This window comes from Heptranchias perlo, chromosome 2, assembly GCF_035084215.1.
Source record: "Heptranchias perlo isolate sHepPer1 chromosome 2, sHepPer1.hap1, whole genome shotgun sequence".
NCBI lineage: Eukaryota > Metazoa > Chordata > Chondrichthyes > Hexanchiformes > Hexanchidae > Heptranchias > Heptranchias perlo.
The window spans coordinates 91,883,992-91,892,906 of record NC_090326.1 but is presented as its reverse complement, the minus strand read 5'-3'; the positions used below and the strand labels follow the sequence as shown (position 1 = coordinate 91,892,906).

The 8,915-nt window shown below is 44.1% G+C and overlaps 1 protein-coding gene across 1 annotated transcript in view; it reads left to right on the top strand.

Moving 5' to 3' along the window:
- Positions 1-532: 532 nt before the first annotated feature.
- LOC137341173 (glycoprotein-N-acetylgalactosamine 3-beta-galactosyltransferase 1-like) overlaps positions 533-8,915 on the top strand; it is a 43,141-nt gene continuing 34,758 nt past the window's right edge. The window contains exon 1 of the mRNA XM_068004173.1: positions 533-1,006. The gene's annotated coding sequence lies outside the window, so the exon portion shown is untranslated. The remainder of the gene's footprint in view (positions 1,007-8,915) is intronic.

Below are 8,915 nucleotides of genomic sequence, written 5' to 3'. Positions count from 1 at the left end.
CTTGATCCTGCAGCTCACCAACCTTATTTACCACGAAACTCAGCTTAGATTGCTTCAAACTTGCCCCCTGTCTGATCACTTCCATTCCTGAACTCTACTGTCGTGCTATTTGTCCCTCGCAGTCCTCTGTGCACCTTGTTTCTCCTCTCTAGTATTCCATCCTGGTGCCCAACCCCAGCCAAATTAATTTAAACTCTCCCCCCACAGCACTAATGAACCTCCCCACGAGGTCCCAGCTCTGCTGAGGTGCAACCGGTCCATCTTGAACAGATCCCTCCTCCCCCAGGAATCTTAAATCCTCCGTATTACATAGGTATTTGCGTGTGGATGTTAAAAGTATTTCCGTAATAAATAAGCAGCTGTGTTTGAAGTTGGAGAAGGGATAATGATAACACCCAGTGACCCACATCCCCCCGGCTCGGACCACGCTCGCCTGCCCTGCCCTGCCCTCCACTTCCTCCTTCCCGCGCCAAAGCGAGGTCTGTGGTGCGCGCATTGTGACGTCGGTGCGCGCGGGGAGCGCGCCTCAATGTTGTCGGAGATGGAATTCCGAGTGTAACAATCTGCGGCCGGAGCTCGTGCAGCCGGGGCTCCCCCTGAGAGCGAGGGGCCGAAGGGCCGAGGGGCGGTGAACACAACACGCGCCGGGGACAGGAGGGAGAAACCGGCCGAGCAGACGGTACCTCGGGGTCTGTGTGTGTGCGCGCGCGCACGCACGCTCGCTCCACCTCCCCGAGCCTGTAATGGTATAAATGGTGACAGTTAGGTGGACGAGGACTCAGTTGATTTTAGTGTTCCGGGATTCGAGCTCGTGTTTTGTTTTGTTTTGTTTGTTGGTTGTTAAAAGGTCAGTGACATTTGCCGTGGTTGCAGACTGTGCAGGGGAGAGTAAGCTGCAGCTTGGCGTAAGTCTGGACCTCTGTGAATAAGGGGGATTCCAGGGAAGTACCGAGGAGTGAAGCTTTAGCTTCCAGGGTCAGGACGAATTTGACGTCCGTTTTGACAGGTCAGTACCTCTTAAATCTCACGCCTGGCAAAATGCTAAAGTCGGCTGAAATAGCAGTCTATTGCTGTAAAAGAGAGCGAGTAGGCCCTCCGATACAAACGACTTTTGATATGGTTTTCTGTTTGTAGTTCTTTACACGTAACTATATGCACACGCTTATTATTAAAGGAAACCGCTTAGTGAAGTGAAGGATGAAACGTATGAGTCCTTAAGAAAATGAGAAATAGGAGCAGGAGTAGTCCATACGGCCCCTCCAGCCTGCTCCGACATTCAGTAAGATCGTGGCTGATTTTTGACCTCAACTGAACTTCCCGCAGGATCCCCATATCCCTTGATTCTCTTAGAGTCCAAAAATCTGTGGCTATCAGTCTTGAATATACTCTGACTGAACATCCACAGCCCTCTGGGGTAGAGAATTCTACAGATCCACAACTCTCTCTGAAGGAATTTTTCCTCATCTCAGTCCTAAATGGCTGACCCCTTACCCTGTGTCTGTGACCCCTAGTTCTAGACTCTCTGGTTAGGGGAAATAGCCTCTCAGCATCTACCCTGTCAAGTCCTCTCAGAATCTTATATGTTTCAATGAGACCATCTCTCATTCTTCTGAACTCCATAGAGTATGGCCCAGTCTACTCAATCTCTCCTCATAGTAATCTCATCCCAGGAATCAATCTAGTGAACCTTTGTTGCACTGCCTCTAAGGCAAGAATATTCTTCCTTATGTAAGGGAACCAAAATTGTACACTGTACTCCAGGTGTATCCTCACCAATTGCAGCAAGACTTCCTTACTGTTGTACTCCAACCCCCTTGCAATAAAGGCCAACATACCATTTGCCTTCCTAATTGCTTGCTGTACTTGCATGTTAACTTTGTGTTCCTCTGAACACCAACATTTAATAGTTTCTCACCATTTAAAAAATATTCTGTTTTCCTATTCTTCCCACCAAAGTGAATAACCTCACATTTCCCTACATTACACTCCATCTGCCACTAACTTGCCCACTTACTTAACCTGTATATATCCCTTTGCAGACTCTTTTGTGTCTTCCTCACAGCTTCCTTTCCCACCTAGCTTTGTATCATCAGCAAACTTGAATACATGACACTCAGTCCCTTCTTCTAAGTCAGTAATATAGATTGTAAATAGCTGTGGGGTTATAGATATGTAGATTGTAAATTGGTGTGGGGCTGGCTGCCAAATTGTTTTCGCAGTAAATGAGAGCTTGGCTGTTCAGTCATCATCCAAATGATATTTTTTTTATATAAAGACTTGCTTCAATGGCTTTTGGTAGATGAGTTGACAGGATGAACAGTTTTGGGAACATTGTGCTGGTCCATTCCATTGAAATAGAAGGACTGTTCGGTAATAGATAGTTGTCGCAATGGTAGAGGGCAAGACTTTTTTTGTCTAGGATGTCCAGATTCAGTCTTAAAACGTTGACATGTTTTGGTTAAATTTTAAGTTAATCTTTTTTATGGTATCAATAATTTTTGTTGTGAGGGGTCTTTTTTAATTCATTGGACTCACTATCTGCACTTGCTGGTCTTTTTTTGAATTGCAATTTGGACAGTTCACCTACTACAACAACAACCACCTGCATTTATATGGCACCTTCAATGTAGTAAAATGACCCAAGGTGCTTCATGGGTACATTATCAAACAAAATTTCACATCGAGCCACATAAGAAGGTATTAGGACAGATGACCAAAAGCTTGGTCAAAGAGGTAGGTTTTAAGGATCGTCTTAAAGGATAGAGAGGCGGAGAAGTTTAGGGAGGTAATTCCAGAGCGTAGGGCCTGGGCAGCTGAAGGCACGGCTGCCAATGGTGGAGTGATTAAAATCGGGGATGCGCAAGAGGCAAGAATTGGAGGAGTGCAGAGATCTCGGCGGGTTGTAGGGCTGGAGGAGGTTACAGAGTTTTGGGACGAATAAATGGGTGGTAATTTCAAAAATCAAGCTGAAGAGAGGTGATACTGTAGAGCGTTTAATTTTTTAAAATCTGATTCAGTTTGAAAAGTGATTGGCCATTGAAGCATAGCACCAGTAAAGGAAATCGGGCCGGCAGAATAACGCTAGGATTTGATTGCCAAATATACTCAAGTTTTAAATGAACATGAAAGGCAGCAGGTTAGATTACGGGACACATCTACCACAGGACATCGCATTTCAGCATAAGAAAAAATGTCAGCAATCTGAACTCTGACTAATCTGATAACGCCCTATATTCATTCTCTGTCTGCTGGTAACAGCAGAACAAGCACTTCAGAACTGCTTTTATACTTGTGATACTTGGGTCTTGTGTAGACCATGGCAACCCCAAAATAAATTTGCTAAGGCAAAACTTGGTTTTTTTTAAACCGAGTCTTAACTTAGTACATGGCAATGCTTGCTATCATTACTTTACTTTTGTACTGTATGCCCCTGTTTATAAAACCCAAAATGCTATTTAAATTTAATTGTTAAATTTGAGTCTGCTAGATAGATTTTTTTTTTGGGTTCAGTTGCATTGGTCGTTCTCTTAAGTAGTCTGATTATTTTACTTTTATGTGAGTCGACTCACCTGTTCTATATCTATTTTTACATTTAACATAACTTTTTTTTATTCGTTCATGGGATGTGGGCGTCGCTGGCGAGGCCGGCATTTATTGCCCATCCCTAATTGCCCTTGAGAACCTGGAATGTAACAATTGCATCACCACGCTTTCTGGACTGGATATATGTGACTTTTTTTTACATGTTTCTTCTGTGTTAGCACTAGATGGCATTAAGTTTGGTTCGAATTGTAAGCTGTTTTATTCCACAGTAAGGTGAAACGTACAGAGCAGTAGATATGATCTGAGTTGCTTAGTTCAAACAGTAAAACTTAAATTTGTGTACAAAATGAAGAACACACAATGCTATCCCATTTTGGTGAACTGTCTTGCTTAATTTAATCTCTCTGCATCCTGTCCCACAGTCCAGGGTGGAACCACGCTCTCTGCAGTCCCCTGTCTTTTACTGCCCTTTGTTGCTGTGTGTTATTCTATTTGCAAAAGTCCAACTGTGTTTTTAAAAGCTTGACTGCAGTATCAGCTTTCAGTCAAAGCTGACTCCTTCCTCTTCCCCCCACCCCCCCCCTTAACCCTTTCACTTTTTAAAAGCACATTTTAAAACAACTCATTTAGATAATTTCTATGGAAATATGGTCAAAAAATTCCAGAAAGATGCCAGCCCTTATTTATATATCCCAAAATTCTATTGGCCTTTTTTTTTTAAAAGAATAGCACTGCAGTAACTCGCCAAGGCTTCTTCGACAGCACCTCCCAAACCTGCGACCTCTACCACTGAGAATTGTAAACAATTTTACAACACCAAGTTATAGTCCAGCAATTTTATTTTAAATTCAAATTTAAAATAAAATTGCTGGACTATAACTTGGTGTTGTAAAATTGTTTACAATTGTCAACCCCAGTCCATCACCGGCATCTCCACATCATGACTACCACTGAGAAGGATGAGCAGCAGGCACATGTGAACAGCACCGTCTGCACGTCCCCCTCCAAGTCACACACCATCCCGACTTGGAAATATATCGCCGTTCCTTCATCGTCGCTGGGTCAAAATCATGGAACTCCCTTCCTAACAGCACTGTGGGAGAACATTCACCACACGGACTGCAGCGGTTCAAGAAGGCGGCTCACCATCACCTTCTCAAGGGCAATTAGGGATGGGCAATAAATGCCGGCCTTGCCAGCGATGCCCACATCCCATGAACGAATAAAAAAAAATCTACCTACATTCTCATTGCACATGTACAATTGCTTTAACGTTCTCTTCAATTATTGATTAGTATTTATGCTGGAGTTACCAAATCCGTTCCATGGTATAAAAGGTGGCAATTTTCAAATGAACAATTGTCCCAGAGTTGGTGGACTCTGGGGATGTGGCTTAGCTTATCCAATATTTTATCCAATCAGCCTTCTCATTCCATTCTACCTACAATACAGTGTTTTCCTCCTTCTAGCATTCTCAGTAGCATTGGCAATTTCACTCTTTTCTTGAATTAGATTGACTGTGTGTGTTATCAGGATTTGCCAAATTGAATACAATGTGTTGGAGAAATGTTAATCATTCACCAGCTGATGTTCTAAGTTTGCTGTCAAACTAGTTTGCTTTACAATTTTCTGTGACATTAGTTCAATTGAGTCATTGCCAATGTAACTAAGGTTAAATACACAATGTTGGTTCCTTATGGATGCTGTAAACAAATGTCATTAAAGAACTTTCTTCTAAGTGAGGTGTGAAAGAGTTATAGTGCATGTAGAACACATGCTGCAGCATGAGTCACTAGAATCATAGAAAGGTTACAGCACAGAAGGAGGCCATTCAGCCCTTCGAGTCTGCGCCGGCTCTATGCAAGATCAATCCAGCTAGTCCCACTCTCCCACTACCTCCAGAAGAGGAGAAAAATAAAAGAAAACATTAACAATGTAGCCACATTACAATCAAACTGCTTTTATCCATTTTATAGTCGCTGAAGACCAGGTTGCAGGTGTGTGTCCCGAGTGTTGTCACAGTTAGATTAATGCGTTCAGCCTTGGGTGCCTATTATAGAAAACAAGTTAAAGCTGTCGAGTGTGCAGCGTAGATTCGTCAGTATGATGCCAGGAATGGGAAACTGCAGTTATGAGGAGAGACTTGAGATTCTAGGACTCCTTTCTACTGGAACAGATTTAGTAGACGTTTTTAAAAATTATGAAGAGTTATGACGGAGTGAATAGGGAAAGATTATTTCCTCTGGTTGGGGAGTCAGTGATTAGGGTCATTAGAGTTTTTAGGAGGGAAAAGTGGATAAATATTTGAAGCAGTGAGGATACAGGGCTATTGGTAGTGGAATCAGTATTTGATCACATGGTGGGTTGAATAACCTTCTGTGTTGTAAACTTATGTATTTTTACGGTTCCAACTGCCGCATGACTTTGGCGCTCCAATTAAAGTACTGATATAGATTCAATATGTCTCCTTAGCGTGACATAATGACGTGGCATCAGGACAGATGTTTCAAGTGTCATGTTGCTGATGGCATGCTGCCAGTACTTTGTGCACACTCCCTGGACAAATAGTCACAGCTAGTTGAACTTGTGCAGCAGGTCTGTACGAGATCGGCTGCACTGTTTAGGCATAAAAGGGAGTTGCATTCTTGGGTCACTCTGCTGTGACCTGGTCTTTGGGAACTATGAAGTGTAAAATCAGCGTGACTGTAATGTGGCGAGGGACATGGTAGCTTAGTGGTTCTGGCAAGTTGTGAAATTGAATTCAGCAAATTTGGTTATTTGTGGGCCAGCACCAGAAAATGACCATGATAGTTGCGGTCTTATCATTTTTTAAAAAAAAACCTCAACTGGTTCATTAACGTCCTTCAGAGAAGGGACTCTGCTACCCCTACCTCTTTTGGTCCACATGTCACTCCAGTCCGACACAATAATTTTCTCTTCTAGGGATGGTGAATCATGCAGCAGCGTATGTTGCACAAGCACTGTAGCTCTGCAATACATTACTTCACTGTAAGATAGTAAGTATTCCCTTTAATGCCATTTGTTTAACAAGGCTGGTTCCCTTTTATAGATATTGCCATGTAATTAAGGATAAATACATAATGACTCAACTGAAATAATGTCACAGAAAATTCCAAAGCAAGCTAGTTTGATGGCAAACAAAAAAATTCAGCTCATGTAATGATTTTCTGTGTTAATCATTCCTGCCACATCCTGACAACACATTTATCATAGAATGATACAGTACAGAAGGAGGCCATTCAGCCCATCGTGCCTGTGCCAGCTCTTTGAAAGAGCTATCCCAATTCGTCCCACTCCCCATAGCCCTGCAAATTTTTCCCCTTCAAGTATTTATCCAGTTCCCTTTTGAAAATTGCTACTGAATTTGCTTCCACCACCCTTTCAGGCAATGCATTCCAGATCATAACAACTCGCTGTGTAAATTTTTTTTTTTCCTCATGTCGCCTCTGATTCTTTCGCCAATAACCTTCAATCTCATTAAATTCAAGAAAGGAATGTCAGTGCTACTGTGGGGGTGGAACAAGATGGGCTCAATTTTCAAAGTAAAAAACGGGTGGGTTGGGGGCAGGGGGCATTGAAAGTTGCCACCACTTTAGATCTGCCCCAAACCTACCGATTTCCGTTTTTCACCAGGGCGGGACGAGCGGCGGGCGACCAACCCACTCCCAGGAGGCGGGTCGGGCCTTAAAATCTTTCAAGGAAGCTTCAGGCCTCCATTTTTCTCTAATTCCCGATTTCAACCCTGGGGGGCTGGGATTCCCGGGCCTTCTGTTTTACGCCTCGTGAAAGGAAGTGAAAAGACCCGAGACTAACGGGAAGGTGCCTAGAAAGGCGCAGCCTGTAGGCCTGGAGGAGCAGGAGTGCTTCCCCCAGGCCCATCAAGCCTACCTGCACCGACCCCCGATTCTCCGACCCCGATTTTATTTCCCCCTCCCCCACATTCCGGTCCTCCGACCCTGACCCTCCCCCTCAACGATTGCGGACCCCTGCGATGACCCCCGATCACATTCCCCATGACTCATGCCCCCTGTGCCCACCCATGCCTCCCCTCCATCCATACAAGCAAAGACTTGCCTGAAGACGTCCTTCCCCGGGCTGGTCTCACGTCTGACAGGCTGGTCTCAGTTGGTCAGTCGGATGGGAAAACAACAAAGGACATCTTTCATATTTTTACGTCAAAACCGAAAGGACGTCCGGGAAACCCGTACATGGGTTTTCTGACCACAATTTGAACCCCCCCCCCCCCCCCCGCCCCCTTCCCAGCTCCGTTTTAAAATTGAGCCCGATGTATTTCAGGTTGTGGAGTGGATCAAATATTTGCGTTGGTTATGCTATGTCCTAGGATCTGCCAAATTGGAAGCAATTAATGTGCCCAGTCTTTACCGATATCCCATTTATATTATAGAACCGCTTCCAATGAAACAATTCTGCTGTACAATTTTGCTTCTATTCTGACGCCAGTCAGTTTTGTACTGTGGAACAGGTTTGGCCACTCCAGCACAACTATGTATGCATATTGTGAACACTGCTGTAAAGTACATGCTCATTTGCAGTTAATATAGAAATGAAAACACAAAATCCTTGGCACACAGTCAGCATCTCCTGGAGAGAAAAGACAGGCCAGCATTATAGGCAGGATGCATCTTCAGAAGTGAGAAGGGCAAGATAAGCAAACATTTTAATAGCCAAGAGGAAGGGGGAATGGGGGAGAAAAACATTAAATAATCTGAAGCACAATTATTCATTTAGCTCCTCCCACACCATTGTTCAGGGCTCCAAACACCATTTTCATGTGAGTCAATAATTTATGTGCACTTCCTCCAATCTCCTACACTGTTTGGTGCTCACAGGGCAGTTCCTGCTGAAATTGGGCTGCCCTGAGTGGGAGTGTTCTTCCAGGTTCCACAGCGCTCCTGTTGGCTGCGATTGACCCCCTCTCCCGCTGCTCTCCTGCGAGGCAAGCGACCAGAAATTTGATTTCCGAGATTGGTGAGATGTCTGTGGAGGCCCAACAAGCTCCAGGAGCTCATCCACATTATTTAGATGAGACCCAATTTCAGTTTGGGCACAGTGCCGAGTCTGGGCCCAAGAATGGGCACCAGACTATTTTCTACCCCTTATCTCCACAGGCGACTTATTTGCAGAGCTTCCTCTCAAAGCACTGGTGTAATATAAATAACAAATAACCTGTAACTAATCTGGGAGGTTTCCTTTGCCCCTACCTCTCTCCAATCTGCCATGAGCACGAATAGCTTCAGTGAGCGGTTAGTACTGAAACAAGTCTAGCCATCATTAGGTGCCTCTGCATACAATCTAAAGGGGATGGGAGATGGTTTGTATCAGTCTTCACA